This window comes from Anabrus simplex, chromosome 7 (assembly GCF_040414725.1).
Source record: "Anabrus simplex isolate iqAnaSimp1 chromosome 7, ASM4041472v1, whole genome shotgun sequence".
NCBI lineage: Eukaryota > Metazoa > Arthropoda > Insecta > Orthoptera > Tettigoniidae > Anabrus > Anabrus simplex.
Window position 1 is genome coordinate 142,761,717 of NC_090271.1, and position 18,425 is coordinate 142,780,141.

The following is an 18,425-nucleotide window of genomic DNA, read 5'->3' on the forward strand; positions in this document are numbered from 1 at the left end:
ACTTCTAGTGATTGTCAAAGCCTCGCCGTTTCTCGAGTGTCAATTAATTACCGGTCACGTACGAAAGCAAGCCCAGAAGTCGCGAATGACAAGCTCCATTTATGAAACTCAGCTGCGTGTATTAACAAGAAGTTTTAATGTGAAAGGAGGAAAGGTTAACCGCAACAAACAGAAGAGACTAATGGATTTTTTTCCAAACGTGTTAATGAAGCTATGTTTCTTGTTTTACTACTGTATTTACTGTGTTCACTCTTCTAAAAAGTTCATATAATAAGTGTTATAATTGAAGTGATGCCGTAAAATAGAGTTTCTTTGTATATTTTTAAGGGCCGGTATTATAATAGAAGTTTAATGCTTTATCTGTTAGTCGTGTATTATAAAACTTAATATTACATTTAACTAGAGATTAATTTTACTGCCGCTCATCTACCGTTTAAACTGAAGTTTAAGAATACATAACCTTACAACATGGCAGAACGAATGGATCTCAAAGATATTTTTGAGGTGTTTGAAGAAATACTAGGCAATGGGAAGTGGTTCAAATCATTAAACGACCACGGGCACCATGAGTTTTTCGAGCAAGGGCACGTCACTTTCGTATATCCCATATGTAGTAATCTGGGGCTGTGAGATCTGGGGAGCAGGAAGAGTACGGGAATGGAGTTCCACACGAAATTAGGCGATCTCCAAAGTGTAGCTGCAGAAGGGTAGGTGACTGCCCCATTGTGTGGACTGTAACTCCATTCTTGCTGCATCCATTATCATTGGAGGGATAAGTTTCTGACACAACAAAAACAGCACAAATGGGGCAGTAATGAGGTCTATGTAGACAACCTGGTCCATTTGAATGAGGTATGGACATCCATCCAGCTCTTTCAACATTGGTCAAACTGCTCGGGGGAATGTAACACCTGTGGGACAAATCGTCCATGATTCTCATTTGTGGCGATGGTTCTCGGGCGCCCTGTTGTCTCCCTTTTCGTTGACATAAGAGTTATTTATTCATTTGGCGTATGATGAATAATGACAACCTATAAATTATTTACACAATCAGTGAAAGATAAGTACAAAGTAAATACAAATTATCATATCTATACAGTCAAAGCAATTTACAAAGTTTGAAAGCACAAGAAGAAAACACAATGTATTTACATCACTATCCACCTATCAACTCTGACAGTTCATATATACACATTGAGTACGAGTGATATACATCTCACTAAATGTGAATGTCCAAAACCGCCACCCACTTCACTACTTTGGGTGTTGCTGAGTTGAGGTCTTCCATGGTGCAAGTGAAAGCACGGATTGGACATTCCTGCACTACATGTTTCATTGTTTGGTGGACCTCCCCACAGTCACAGTATGGAGAAACTGACCAGCGCCAGGTGTGTAAAGTAGATGCGGTTCTACCTACTCCTCATCACATGCGATTTAGTCTACTCCATAAGAGTAGTGATTGATTGACATAAGAGTGATCCCGTATGATGGAACTTGTCAACGAGAGCTAACATTGTTCTGTTATTTGGTGCCTCTTTATTAAATTACTTCTTGTACTACTGTTTAACATGAAGCAAACTTGTCCATTCTGATGCCCTACTCTGTATACTCGGAAGTAATGTTCCATTGATAAACACCTTCTTCCCTATTGTGAAAACCATAACTGCAGAAATCAATGCAACAATGAATTCACAATATGTCAAACTTTTACCGTCTTACTAATAAAAAGTCCTTATACAGTTGTTTAACACTTTTATAGTTATACATTGAATAAACCCTGTATAAGCTTTGTATATTTTTCTTCCTAATAAATATGGTATACGCATTGTATTACTATACAGCACGTATACACTCGTTCCAAGTCATAGGAATCTCTTCCTGCAGTTCACTGACATATTTTGCACGTTCACCGCCTTTATGATCGCTTCTGCTGGTTATCTATGAGCAAAACTTTCCATAAAGTCGCACAGTAGCACGGCATATCGAAAAGGCAGTGGCAACACAAAGTGAGATGGCTGGAAATTGGCTTATATTGATATCAATCAATCAATCAATCAATCAATCAATCAATCAATCAATCAATCAATCAATCAATCAATCAATCAATCAAATCACTACTGATCTGCATTTAGGGCAGTCGCCCAGGTGGCAGATTCCCTATCTGTTGTTTTCCTAGGCTTTTCTTAAATGATCAGAAAGAAATTGGAAATTTATTGAACACCACCTCCCTTGGTAAGTTATTCCACTCCCTAACTTCCCTACCTATAAATAAATAATTGCCCCAATTTGTCCTCTTGAATTCCAGCTTGCATGTGTAATGAACGCCTTGAAAGAAATGGAAAACTTACGGCAAGATCAAGAGCTTCTAACTGGGATGGTATGGAAAACTTAAGCAATTGTAAATGAATTGGTGAGTTGAAAAGGGTATACATTCCAAAATCCTTACTTTTCAGGGGAAACTAAAAGAAAGGTTTGATCAAAACAGTTTCTATTAGGCATTTATACATCATATACCTACAAAGTATGGAAATCATATTACATACGGTTTTCAAGTTATACCCTTTTTTATGTCAAGGAATATGTCCCTTTTTAACTCAAATTTGAGAAAGATCTTGGTAGATGCAGATAATGTACAATAAAATCACGATTTCAGAAGTCTATTAAGAAGTAACACATAATTACACAAAAATACATCCAACCATCATTTCTTTTATAGTTTTTCATTGTCAGTCTCTTTAAAGTGTTTTACTTTACGAAGATGTCTAGCCTCCCTAACCTATAAATGGTGTATGTCTTCTATGTTTAAAATGTCATGAAGATCATCAACGTTATCGTCCATTCTTTCAGTGTGTGTTCAATGTTAAATGGATAAGACAAATATTTCACCACGATTATATTACTGCAGACAGTAAATACCACGAAAATAAACTGCTCTCTTGTTGTTTTTTTCCTGCTACTCGCTGCTATACAACACTTATACAAGGGTCCTGGTCTGTATAAGCAATTCAATAATAATAATAATAATAATAATAATAATAATAATAATAATAATAATAATAATAATAATAATAATGGCTTATGGCTTTTAGTGCCGGGAGTATCCGAGGACATGTTCGGCTCGCCAGGTGCAGGTCTTTTGATTTGACACCCGTAGGCGACCTGCACGTTATGATGAGGGTGAAGTGATGATGAAGACGACACATACACCCAGCCCCCGTGCCAGCGAAATTTACCAATGATGGTTAAAATTCCCGACCCTGCCGGGAATCGAACCCGGGACCCTGTGACCAAAAACCAGCACGCTAACCACTTAGCCATGGAGCCAGACAGCAATTCAATGAATAACTATAACAGATGTATACACAGGAGGCTTATACATGGTTTATTAGTAACGAATTTCACATAAACAGTTATAAACCTTGTATAAAAGTTACACACCATTTATGAGTAAGACGGTTACAGTATATACAATAAGTAAGTACCTTGTTGCTAGGGAAATGTGTTACAGCAGATGAGCAATAATTTCAGTGTCATTTGTTTTGCTGTATTCCGTATATGGCTCAATCGGTTTTTCTCCCAATGAAGGAAGCATTAAATGTGGGTGTTATCTATGACTGAACAGCAATGAGGTGTAGTTTATTTCCTGGGGGCAAGATGGAATACTCCAACTGAAATTCACAGGGAAATGTTCAATGTTTTTTTTTTTTTTTTTTTTTTTTACACTTGTTTAACATCATGGTTCATGGTGTGGGTTACTGTAGTCACGTCCTAGTTCGTGAACCATGGGCAACAGATGAGTGGCCTTGTAAGTGGTCCTGAGAGTCGAGATACCAGTTGCTATGGAATGGGAGTGGGCATGTCGGACATATTCTGAGTCATGCCTTCCTTGTGCTCAGGCAGCTAGGACTATACAATTCACCGGTGGTCCATAACCCGTTAGAGGAAAGATCCTCACTTGGATTATGTGCAAGTAGGGTAGCATCCTGCTTCATGAATTTACCCAGCTCAGAACATTTTAAGCAAGCCTCGGACCTATGGGAGTAATGGAGTCCCACTCCCATTTGACAGGCAAGGGACTCCTTGGAAACAACTTGGCGAATGAAATGGAATTCGATGGGGAGCTATCAGTATTAATGGGGCTTATGGAAGAAAGAAGGTAGAATTGGCTGAGTCAGCAAAGAGAATGTGTCTGGATGTGCTAGGAGTAAGTGATATTCGGGTAAGGGGAGATAACGGGGAAGAGATAGGAGATTATAAAGTGTACTTGACGGGTGTTAGAAAGGGAAGGGCAGAGTCTGGGGTAGGGCTCTTCATCAGGAATACCATTGCACGCAACATAGTTTCTGCTAGGCACGTAAATGAGCGAATAATGTGGGTAGATTTGTCAGTGGGAGGAATTAGGACTAGAATTGTCTCCGTGTATTCATCATGTGAGGGTGCAGATGAGGATGTTGACAAGTTTTATGAAGCATTGAGTGACATTGTGGCAAGGATAGAATAGTGCTAATGGGCGATTTCAATGTGAGAGTTGGGAATAGAACTGAAGGATACAAAAGGGTGATCGGTAATTGTGGGAAGATATGGAAGCTAATGGGAATGGGAAGCGTTTGCTGGACTTCTGTGCTAGTATGGGTTTAGCAGTTACAAATACATTCTTCAAGTATAAGGCTATTCACTGCTACACGTGGGAGACTAGGGGTACCAGATCCATAATAGACTATATCTTAACTGACTTCGAATTCAGGAAATCTGTTAAGAATGTATGAGTTTTCTGGGGATTTTTCAATGATACAGACCACTATCTGATCTGTAGTGAACTAACTATCTCTAGGCCTAGGGTAGGGAAAATGAAATCTGTCTGCAAACGAATAAGGATAGAAAATCCCCAGGACGAGGAAATTAGACAGAAATACATGGATATGATTAGTGAGAAGTTTCGAACAGTGGACAGTAAGCAGCTTCAGGATATAGAAAGAGAATGGGTGGCATACAGGGATGCCATAGTAGAAACAGCAAGGGAATGCCTACGAACAACTGTGTGTAAAGATGGAAAAAAGGCGAACATCTTGGTAGAATGATGAAGTGAGAGCAGCTTGTAAATGTAAAAAGAAGGCTTATCAGAAATGGCTCCAAACAAGGGCCAAGGCAGACAGGGATTTGTACGTAGATGAAAGAAACAGAGCGAAACAAATAGTTGTTGAATCGAAAAGGAAGTCGTGGGAAGATTTTGGTAATAACCTGGAAAGGCTAGGTCAAGCAACAGGAAAACCTTTCTGAACAGTAATAAAGAATCTTAGGAAGGGAGGGAAAAAGGAAATGAGCAGTGTTTTGAGTAATTCGGGTGAACTCATAATAGATACCAGGAAATCACTGGAGAGGTGGAGGGAATATTTGGAACATCTTCTCAATGTTAAAGGAAATCATCCAGGTGGTGTTGCGAACAGCCAAGCTCATGGGGAGGAGGAAAATGATGTTGGTGAAATTATGCTTGAGGAAGTTGAAAGGATGGTAAATAAACTCCCTTGTCATAAAGCAGCAGGAATAGATGAAATTAGACCTGAAATGGTGAAGTATAGTGGGAAGGCAGGGATGAAATGGCTTCATAGAGTAGTAAGATTAGCATGGGGTGTTGGTAAGGTACCTTCAGATTGGTCAAAAGCAGTAATTGCACCTATCTGTAAGCAAGGGAACAGGAAGGATTGCAACAACTATTGAGGTATCTCACTGATTAGTATACCAGGCAAAGTATTCACTGGAATCTTAGAAGGAAGGGTGCGATCAGTTGTTGAGAGGAAGTTGGATGAAAACCAGTGTGGTTTCAGACCACAGAGAGGCTGTCAGGATCAGATTTTCAGTATGCGCCAGGTAACTGAAAAATGCTACGAGAGGAATAGGCAGTTGTGTTTATGTTTTGTAGATCTAGAGAAAGCATATTATGACAGGGTACCGAGGGAAAAGATGTTCGCTTTACTGGGGGACTATGGAATTAAAGTTAGATTATTAAAATCAATCAAAGGCATTTATGTTGACAATTGGGCTTCAGTGAGAATTGATAGTAGAATGAGTTCTTGGTTCAGGGTAGTTACAGGGGTTAGACAAGGCTGTAATCTTACACTTTTGCTGTTCGTAGTTTACATGGATCATCTGCTGAAAGGTAAAAATGGCAGGGAGGGATTCAGTTAGGTGAAAATGTAGTAAGCAGTCTGGCCTATGCTGACAACTTGGTCTTAATGGTAGATTATGCCGAAAGCCTGCAGTCTAGTATCTTGGAACTTGAAAATAGGTGCAATGAGTATGGTATGAAAATTAGCCTCTCGAAGACTAAATTGATGTCAGTAGGTAAGAAATTCAACAGAATTGAATGTCAGATTGCTGATACAAAACTAGAACAGGTCGATAATTTCAAGTATTTAGGTTGTGTGTTCTCCCAGGATGATAATATAGTAAGCGAGATTGAATCAAGGTGTCGTAAAGCTAATGCAGTGAGCTCGCAGTTGCGATCACCAGTATTCTGTAAGAAGGACGTCAGCTCCCGGACGAAACTATCTTTACATCGGTCTGTTTTCAGACCAACTTTGCTTTACGGGAGTGAAAGCTGGGTGGACTCAGGATATCTTATTCATAAGTTAGAAGTAACAGACATGAAAGTAGCAAGAATGATTGCTGGTACAAACAGGTGGGAATAACGGCAGGAGGGTACTCGGAATGAGGAGATAAAGGCTAATATAGGAATGAACTCTATGGATGAAGCTGTACGCGTAAACCGGCTTCAGTGGTGGGGTCGTGAGGCGAATGGAGGAGGATAACTAAGGTTAAGTTATAAGTATGTTCCCACCTTCCAATACTTATACGATACCTTAGTTGTGTTGAGCCAATACGGGATAAAATATGAGATTTATAAGCTGTGGAGGAGGATAGGTTACCTAGAAGAATAATGGACTCTGTTATGGAGGGTAAGAGAAGTAGAGGTAGTCCAAGATGACGATGGTTAGACTCAGTTTCTAACGATTTAAAGATAAGAGGTAAAGAACTAAATGAGGCCACAACACTAGTTGAAAATCGAGGATTGTGGTGACGTTTAGTAAATTCACAGAGGCTTGCAGACTGAACGCTGAAAGGCATAACAGTCTATAATGATAATGTAATGTATGTATGTTGTTTAACATCACACTAACACATCAACGTTTATCGGCAATGGAAGGATGGGAAAGGGCTAGGACTGGGAAGGTAGTGGCTGTTGCCTTAATTAAGGTACAGTCCCATCATTTGCCTGGTGTGAAAATGGGCAACCACAGAAAACCACCTTCAGGGTTGCCAATGGTGCAATTAGAAACCACCAACTCCCAAATGCAATGGTCAATGTGCACTATGATGCTTGTCTAGATTAATGCAATAAATGAAGATGGCATTATCTCTTGAAAGCGATTCGTGTTAATCTTGCCGGTGGAACCACAGCCTGGATGACCAAGAAGCATTTCAACACCAATTACTGTCACAAGCATTGGGCAAGTAATTTGGATTATTCAGCAAATTCATTTGTGAATTTGTCAGTACAGTTTAACACTGTACAATAATGTGAATGAGCTAGGTACAAACTAAGGTGGCAGCCCTGGCCTGTGTGAGAAGTATGCTCCTTACATTTTTAGTATTTTTAATGGTTAAATGTGAAGTGACTGTGGCATGTACCGTATTGTTCCTTCTGAAGTGGTTGATGCTGAACTAGAACTCAAGAACCATCTCCTTCTGGAAAAGCATCTGGTGAGTAATTCTGCCATAAATTCCTGGACATGGTGTGGCAATGAAGGTCTGGGGCTAACCACCATTAACTGGCCACACCGAGCAGGAGGGAGAGGTTTGTAAGATTACCTGGGGCCAGACTCCTGCTTTGATGTCTAGTGCTTGCTCTAAACTGTGACACAGAACTCAACCCTGGATCTCTGCAGTGCGCAATATGCAATAAAAGTGTAAAAAAAGAAATCAACTGTATATATGCCTTTACTGCACCGAGTCACAAGATGTGATAGCAATTAAAAACCATTTAAAATAGTATATCGTCAATGCACTTTTATAATTGAAAATCATTTATATAAACATGTTTCAGGAACAGAACATCCCTTCATCGGTGCATTTCCTTCATCAGTGAAGTTCAATAAAAAAACAAAAATTATGTAACACCTTCTTTTGTTTAGCCCAAAATTTAAAGATTATATCATAATTCACCATATCAATGAATGAACAAATGTTGATGGTATATTAAGAAAATTATCATTAACTTACATAAAATTTTAATATTTAGATGATGTTGAAAGAGAATACAAGATGTGTGCTAAAATCAGTACGTCAGAGTGCTGGACCATTAAGAAAGGCACACAGAAGTTGACATGTTGGCAACGTGTTATGTCGCTGTGTTCACCGACTCATTTTGCAATTATACCAGTGATATTCCCAAAGGCTCTGTAGATAGCGTGAACAACCTGAACTGTGCATTTGTAAATACAGTAGAACCTCGATAATTCAAAATCGGTTAATTCAAAATCATGCCTAATTTGAAGAAGCTCTCGTTCCCGGAAACATGAGATACGGTTTTGCATGTTATTTAAATTTTTTAATTCGAAATACGGATAATTTGTAATTCGAAGAACAATGTCGGTCCCATTACCGAAATTCAGACTTTTAATTCAAAACTGCCTTTAAGTTTTTTAAAACATAGTATATTACACAGTGATTTAAATTCAAAATTTATCCACGTCATGATAGAACGCGCCTTCTGAAACGTACAGGGGTACAAGAGATTAATCTCACTATTAGACCGTATTGAAGTTCAATATTAAAACTTTTTACAATTAATTTATTTAAAACCACCTATTCAATACTTTACAGTCTTTAAGACTTATTAATCATTCTAAGGTTGAAATGGTACATGTTTCACCTGTCAATACAGGCATCTTCAGCCATAAATTCTGTACTCTAAGTCAGAGCTCTGAAGTGAATGTCATATTAAAACTATTTTTAAACCTAATTGTTTACAATAATTTACATTGATGTACAAGGACTTTATAGTCATATTTGGATTGAATTGGTTAATCCTCTTTTAAAGTTCTAGTGGGATATCATATGGTATTTATGTTCACATCTGATGGAGACAATTTACAATAATATAAACACTCATAATGTTGATACTGGGTTGACAATTGAAGTCAAATGGGAATCAAAATATTTACACAGAATTTTTCAGCATATACAAGAAATCTTCTCTTTAAATATGCAAATATGCTGCCTAGGTCGTGAGAAGAAGAATTAATTATTTGAATGAGACTTGATCAAGCATCCTCTACTAGCTATACTTGCCATCTAACCAGTATCTTCACTTCGAATATTATTAATAAAGACTCTCGTTCAATAAAGAAAATATTTTAATCTATAGAAGATTTTAACTAATCCACAAATCATTTTAAGCAAAATGTATTGATTTCAATCCAAATATGACTATAATGTCCTTATACATCAATGTAAATTATTGTAAACAATTAGTTTTTAAAAATAGTTTCAATATAATATCCACTTCAGAGCTCTGACTTAGAGTATAGAATTTATGGCTGAAGATGCCTGTACTGACAGGTGAAACATGTATCATTTCAACCTTAGAATGATTAATGTCTCAAAGACTGTAAAGTATTGAATAGGTAGTTTTAAATAAATTAACTGTAAAAAGTTTTAATATGTACAGGGGTAGCTAACAGCACTTTCACTCACTTCGGTGTGTCTACAGTGTGCTTCATATCTTCTAAATTCAAGTGAAATCATAAGTATTTTGTATTCAGCGTTTTAAGAAACGCCATATCATCACTTAGCAAACAGTGTGCGGAGAAGCAGAATCCGCGAACACTGGCGATGCCGGCAGTTAGCGAAAAAGAGTGTCCCATATAATCAATTCATACGCACCAAACAATATTGTCATTGTCGATGAAACTGCATTGTTTTTTTAAATGCCGAGCCCAAATGGACTTAAGGTTTTAAGTGAGAGAAATGCCAGCCGGGAAATCGTACAAGGGTGGGGGTCATTGTACTCTGTTGAAACTTGTAATGCACATGGAAGCGAGACACTTCCTCCCCTTAATTGTACTGAATAGGTGGACCTTGAAAGAATTCTAATTTACTGTAATCCCACTTCAATATACGGAACACAATGAAATTCATAACTATAAGTCCCCTTGTCATACGAAAGTTTGATAAGGCACGATGTGTTAAGGGCGTTGGGCACTTTCTGTGCAAGTACAAGGCATGTAAAAATGCAAACAGTAAAGTACCTAGTAAAAAAAAGCATTTGCACAGGGGAGCCTGCAATATTTGTCATCGTCTTTGAATCGTGTGGAATTTTTTTTCGTTGCGTGAGGTTATGTTTGCCAGTGATTTATCCAAGTGCATAATATTTGAATAGGACTAATGTCAATGCACTTTGTTGGATACTTTTCGGAAATAGTTTTTTCTCCATGGCACTTGAAAGGTTTAAACTATAAAACAAAGCGATTGCATGCATTAATGGGTCTTAGAATACTTTGTGACATGACTGAATTTTGAGAGAGGTGCCGTGGCGGGGAATCAAAGAATGTTGTAATGCAGACTGAAGCGAGAGACTTTCTCCCCTCGTTACAGGAAAGTTTGATAAGCCACGATGTTTTAAGGGCATCGGGTACTTTCCGTGCAAGTATAGGGCATCTAAAATGCATACAGTACAGTAGTCCAATGAATACAGCACGTGCACAGGGGAGCAAGGATAGATTTATCCTCATGAGAGTCGTCCAGTTGCAAAACCCGTTATGTCAATTTTTTTCTCAAACTGAGTTATCACCACCATTGTATGCAGCTCATCAAAATACACAATCCAGTAATGTAATACGTGAGCAAAGGCCATTTAATCCATACATTTAAAGGTGACAAATAACGGAACTGCTGCAAAAGTCGTTATGTCCAGCGTGTGTTATGTAGTAAAGCTCGTTATGTCGCAGAACCCTGTAAGAGGATCATACTAAAATGAACAAAATCAGGCAACTGTGTGATAAGAAGTGAAGTAAACTATAACAGCGATTGTAGTGGAAGCAAAAAGCATATTGAACCATGGGAAACCCTTTTCTGCTATTGTGCCAGTACTAGTAGAGGAAGGGATTCCTCTTAAGAAAGAAAAGCTCAACAACCTGCATATTGCTGACCAAACATTACGGGAAAGAGTGGATAAGGAACGATGACCTCACGTTCTACAAGGCACTGTTTGACCAGTGCCAAAATTTAAACAGTGAATTGCCAGACTATGACGACACTGATGTGGGAGATTTTGTTGAGGACAAAGAATTGTTAATATAACAGTACAAAACGTTAAAGAACTTATAAAATGTTTTGAATGAGTGAGGATTTCTTGATGTAATCATTAAATCAAAGAGCGGGGATTACGTATCAAAACATTATATCTTAACCTAAATTATTTCCATTCATGTTATTTTCATAGTGTAATACTTTCAAACATAGCTATTAAAACACTCACCATAAATCTGCACACACTATTCCACATACTGCTGCATATATCTTTTATCTCCACAAAACTGCTGCAAAACTCGTTAATTATAAGTTACCATTTGTTGTTAATTTGTGGTATGACGAAGATGAACGCTTACTGTTTAACTACAAAATTTCAACCTCCCATCTTTGTTGCATAACAAAGGACAGCTTTTTGCGCTTCCTGAAAAATTTGTTTGTCTGCACATAACGGGTTTTGCAAATGGACGACTCATGTTTGAAACAGGCATTTTTATTTCTTTTGTTACGTGAGGTTATGTTTGTCAGTGAGTTATCAAAGTGCATTATATGAATACTGTAAATGCACCTTGTTGGATACATTTTTCCATGGCATTTGAAAGGTTTAAACTGTGAATCAAGGTTAATTGCATTCAGTATTGGGTCTTAGAATATTTTGTGATGCGGCAAGGGTTGGCATTTCTGAATTAGGAGTTGGCGGTTAATTCAAAATCACGTAATCAAAGTCCGATTTTTGTGTCCCAGCGACTTCGAATTAACGAGGTTTTACTGTAAACATTTATCAATGTTTGCATTCAATACCTGCAGCATCATGCAATTGGGCTGGAAACAAAACATTCATGCTACATTAACTGAAGTAGATCCAAGTATAATTTGTTGCTGTGAAATGTGGCTCTGTGGGTTGGTAAGTGATCTTCAGATGTTACTAGACACATGCCAACTGTTCTGGAAAGACCGACTGCAGACTTCGGGGGGCAGGGTTCTAATTGCTGCGAAGCCTGAATTCAATCCAACTCACGTCCATCAACTAGAGACTGATGCTGAGGCTGTGTAGGTTGAAGTGACATGCAATAAGAACAAATATCTGACAGATTCAGTCTTTTTGTTAAAAATGAAGCCATGTTTTCCAGTGTTGACTTAGTTAAATGTAACAAAGGCCTTTCAGTCTGTCAAACACATAGCAAATACAATGTAAATTAAAACACTATAAACATATCTGTAAAACACACACTAACATACAAAGAATGACGTGTTTCGTTCTACAAGAACATCCTCAGATTCTATCAAATCACTTAAAAATAAGCTTATATATGTACAGTATTGTTTACGTAGCGTAAACTTGTCAATGATAGAGAAATCAGTGATAACATGAAACAGTAATGACAAAAAATAAAATATATACAATTATTAATATAATGAAAAACTTACGTATTTATCTAGACTGCCGATGTTAAGTCTGTTGTCACCAAACACTATTTCAGGACTGTGGTCATGGAAAGTTTGTGGTGAGCCACGCTGAGCGTGGAGAGGGGAGGGCAAGACAGGGAGGGGCCTTGTAGATCGATGTGGATCTCTCCTATTGGATGATTAAATCGAGTAGACTATAGAGTGGAGAAGGGAGGGAGATGTACGGCGGAGCGACTGGAGCGCTGTGGAACTTTCCATCAACATTGGAGGGGGGAAAGATGTTATTGACCTATTTCATGTTAATTGTACCTGTATGTAATATGGATGAATGGAAATTAATTTTTTTTTAATAATAGGTGAATAAAGTAAGGAACGGTATTATTATTATTATTATTATTATTATTATTATTATTATTATTATTATTATTATTATTATTATTATTATTATTATTATTATTATTATTATTATTATGAAAAAAGTAATTTACCTTCCGTCAACATTGGAGAGGGGAGAGATGTTATTGACCTTTTCCATGTGAATGTACCTTTATGTAATATGGATGAATGCAAATTAATAATTTTTAGGTGAATAAAGTAAGGGACGTTATTATTATTATTATTATTATTATTATTATTATTATTATTATTATTATTATTATGGAAGAAGCAATTTACCTTCCATCAACATTGGAGAGGGGAGAGATGTTATTGACCTTTTCCATGTTAAATGTACCTTTATGTAATATGGATGCAAATAAATAATTTTTAGGTGAATAAAGTAAGGGACGTTATTATTATTATCTTTATTATTATTATTATTATTATTATTATTATTATTATTATTATTACGATAGAAGCAATTTAATGAGTAGGTGTTGTCAGATATTATGTGAGTAGAGCGAATAGGGGGGAATTATTTAAATGTGTATGCTCATTCAGGTTATTGGCATTAGCATTTTTTGCAACGTAAATTTCTATTGCTTCTTTTATATTCAAAGATTTACTTTTATTTTCGAAGTGTAAAATTTTTAGATCCGTGTTGATGTCTGTGAAATGGTGTGAACAGTCGTAGATGTGCTCCCCGAAGGCTGAATGCTGATTATATCTGATCGCATTTTTGTGTTCTTTGTATCTTGTATGGAAATTACGTTTTGTTTGACCTATGTATGTGGCGTTGCAGTTAGGTTCTTGGCACTTGAGTTCATACACTCCTGACTTTGAGAAAGGGTCCTTTTTGTTTAGGTTGCACCTGCTGAAGTGTCTCTGTAGTGTGTTATTCGTTCGAAAAGCTACTTTTAAACCTTGTTTCTTGAAAATGTTAGCTACTTTGTATGTGTTATTGTTAACATAGTTGAGAACCACGTAGTTTTCTTTGTCGTGTGTATGTTAGTGTGTGTTTTACAGATATGTTTATAGTGTTTTAATTTACATTGTATTTGCTATGTGTTTGACAGACTGAAAAGCCTTTGTTACATTTTACAGATTCAGTCTATCATTCTCTGAAACCATCCCAGCTGATGAATGATGAGCAAATTCTTCCCCTCAATCGTGTGCAACAAAATTATGACCATATATGCATTTCTGGTGACTTCAACCTACAAATTACATGAAATATAAATGCTGCTTTTATTCTAAATAATCCTACTGTATGTCCAACAATTTTCTTTCAGCATTCTATGACCTCTTTCCCCATCAACTCATATTTGAAGCTACTCAATTCACCAAGACCTCCCTGTTGACCATCGATTTATTCCTAAGAAACACTCCCTTCGCAATTCAGTTTTTACAGGTTATTCCTGGTTTTTGTGATCCCCAAGTCCTGCTAGCAATATTTTCCCACAAAAAACAGTTCAAAATTACAAACCAGAACAGTTTACAATTACACTCACACCAACTAGAAACTTCTTTCTGATCTGTTACATGATATACCACCTTAGATTCTTCACTACTGTTGCAGATGCTCTGGTGCCCTAATTGCGTGCCCTGTAGAAACGGTCCATTAACACTGGGACTCAGTTGTTGTAGGAATGGAAACATGCTAACATTGTTCCTGCGTTCAAGGATGGGGACAAGGAAGATATGGACAACTACCGCCCTATTTCACTAATGACTGGTGTATGTGAACATATGGAGTGCCTGACTGCAAATAACATACTGGAATTCCTGTGTGAATGAAACCTGTTAAATCAAAGCCAACATGGCTTCATTCTGGGAAAACCTTGTACAACTCTTAACAGAAGTGGTTAATGATTGGTAGAACTCCTTGAAACAATTGTCTCCGAAGTACATTGCATGTCTCTGGACTAAAGCAATGCTTTAGTCACGTTTCCCCATCAGAGACTTCTGTTAAAAGTAAGCAAATATGGCATTGAAGGCACATTGTTGACATGGTTGAAGTCATTCCCAGAGAGTTAGATGCAACATATTGTGTTTGCCATGCCAAGTTACCAAACAGGGAGTATCACAGGGGTTGATGATTGGGCCTTGGTTGTGAATGGCTTTCACTCTCAATCTTTCAGACTGTGTGATGTTTACTGTGGTGCAGTATGCAGATGACTCCGTAATTTACAGAGCCTTAAAGAAAGATGAAGACGTCAGAACACTGCAGGCAGACATGGACAGTGTGGCAGTTTGGTGTGGTGTAAATAAGACGACTCTGAATGTGAACAAATGTAAATATGTATGATTAAGTACGGCTAGACAGCTTCCAACACATAGCCTTTCACTGTGTGGCAAAATTCTCCGTATGTGCAATTTAATACGAATACTGGGAACAAACATTTCTAGCAACTTGAAATGGAACTAGATTTATTAGAATACTAGGATTCACCCATCATAGTCCTGAAGGGTCTAGAAACCGTGCACTCCAAGCGGTGTATATTTCCATGATACGACCCGTTCTACTAAACATCCTTCCTGCCTGGCATCCCACCAGTGAGGAAAATATGAGAAACTTAAGCGTTGTCCAACATCGAGCAGAGTGATACATTTACAGTCATGGTAATAAAGTTGTAAATAGACCACCACCATCATCAATGTCCCACTCCAGTCACCCGGGTGTGGTTAACAAGCCCCCATCACTCCTTTATGTCCTTCCACTTTTCCTGCTCCATTACTTCCGCCACATCCAACCCAGCTTCTCTAATGTCCTTCCAAATCTGATCCATCCACCTTCTTCTCGATCTTACTGGTCTCTTTCCCTTAACTTCTCTTTCTAATTCCTTTCTTGGTTCCTGTTCCTTTCCCATTCTTTTTACATGTCCAAACCATTTCAGTCTTACTTCCTGTAATGTTCTGTACTAACGGTTCTATATTTAGCACTTCTCTGATTTGGATTCTACCTCTTCTTGTCTTTTTAACCGATGTTCTTAAAAATTTCATTTCTAATGCTTGGATCTTACTATCTTGTCTCTTATTAGTAACCAGCGATTCTACTCCGTATTTTACAATTGGTATGAAATACTGTTTATATAATGTTAATTTATTTCTCTTGGGTACTTTGTCATCCCATAAAAGCTCTCTGACTTGATGATAAAATGTTGTACCTTTACTTAGTCTGTTATTATTTATAAGCTTGATTTCATTCCTTTCATTAATAATGCTACCCAGATATGTAAACTGTTCTACATTCTCTAGCCATTCTCCATCTATGTTCACTTGGCTTCTCTTTTTTTCTTTTCCACAGTGTATGACTACAGTTTACTTTTTGCTAATTACCATTCAAAACTCCTTCAGATTTTCATTCTAAACGTCCAGTCTCCTTTGTACTTTCTTTTTTCCATTTCCCCAAATCACCTCATCATCTGCAAATACCAAACCATTCATTTCATCACTATTGATACTCTGTTTTACAAGTTTTATGATTTCATCCATCAATATAACAAACAATAATGGCGACAGTGCACATCCTTGATTGAGACCTTTCTTTGTATAAAATGTTTCCGAGTCACCACTCCCCACTTGTACACGGCTTTTACTCTCATGATACAACTATCTTGTTAATCAATAATTTTTGTACATTTCTTTTCTGTAGGTATTCCCACACATGTTTTCTCTTAACTGTATCATAAGCTTTTTCCAAATCCAAAAATACGAAGATGATTTCCTTGTTCCGTTCCAGGTGTTTTTCCATTATCATTCGCAGTGTAAATATCAAGTCTATTGTTGATCTATTTGGTCTAAAGCCATATTGTTCTTTCTCTAACTGTGTTTCTATTATATCCCTCAGTCTTTTGTCTATGACTTTCTCCACTATTTTTAGCGCATGTTATACCTCTATAATTTTAACATTTCTTCCTATTTCCTTTTTTGAACAACTGTACAATGCTTCCTTTTTGCCAATCTTCAGGTATCCTTTCATCCTTTCATATGGCATTTAGGGCTCAGTATAGCCACTGTAGTCTAATGCTTCCTGCTACCTTAATCATATCAGCATTGAATTCGTCTTTTCCACATGCTTTACCTTTGATCATTGCTTTTACTGCCCTTTCAAGTTCCAACCATGTTATTGGGTTCTCTTCTTTTTCTCCATCTATTACTTCCCACTTTCTTATCTCCTTCTTCCTCCGAGCAGTCATCCTCAATATAAAGTTTTTCAAAATATTTTTCCATACCTTCTGAAGAGCCTTTTCATCATGTACTATGGCATCTTCTCTCTCTAATACCTTGACTTTTTCTTGACATTTTCTTTTTGACTTTATTACTCTGTATAATAGTTTCTGATTTCCTCGACTGTCTTGCTCAATTTTGTTTGTAAACTCTCCCCAACATTTCTCCCTCTCTTCCTTGATACTCCTCTTTACTTGTAGTTTCAATATTTTGTATTCCACATGTAACCTTTCTATCTTACTCTCATCCCTCTAATATGTTTTTTCTTTTCCTTATCCATTTCTTTCTTCACCTTGTTCCTTTCTTTTATTTCTTTTTTATTTTGTCTGTCCACCACCGTGTCTCCTTTCCCTTAACCTTTGCTTTTGTTTTCCCGCATACCTCAATTGCTACTTCCATAAATGTCTGTCTTAAACTGTCCCATTCTTCTTTTACACTTCGTATTTCTGTGTTAGGCAACTTCCTTTTTATACAATCTTGGAATGCCATTCTTTTATCCTCCTCCTCCAATTCACAAATCCTGATCTTTGGTTTCTTCTTCAGTACAATTTTAGGGACTTTTACTTGTTTTAATTCCACAATTAATCTATGATCACCTTCCATACTTTCACTGGGAATTCATGACATATCTTCCCCATTCTCGGTCTGTTGTTATAAAATCGATGAGTGTTCCATACTGTCCATCCCAACTATATCGGCTAATCTTATGGCGATTCCTTTTCATAAACCATGTATTCTTTATTATCAGGTTATCTCTGATACTAAAGTTCAACAGTTTCTCTCCATCTTCATTTCTATCACCATACCCATGTAGGCCCAGGACATTCTTGTCTCCTATTCTATCAGTTCCCACATGGGCCATTCAAATCTCCCATTATCATGATCCTATCCCCAACAATATGTGTTTCCAGTTCATTGAGGAAATCATATTTTTCTTCCACGCTACATCCTGTCTGTGGAGCATACACCTGCACTATCTTCAGTAATTCCTTGTTTACATGTATTTGCATTATTATAATTCTTTCATTTACATACTCAATTTCAGCTATTGGTTCAACATTCTGATTCACTATAAATCCCACTCCATTTCTTTTCTCTTTACT

General features: G+C 37.2%; 1 protein-coding gene across 2 annotated transcripts in view; it reads right to left on the bottom strand.

Moving 5' to 3' along the window:
* Window positions 1-18,425, bottom strand: part of LOC136876979 (EH domain-binding protein 1) — a 414,289-nt gene that overhangs the window by 83,452 nt on the left and 312,412 nt on the right. The gene's annotated exons all lie outside the window — the stretch shown is intronic.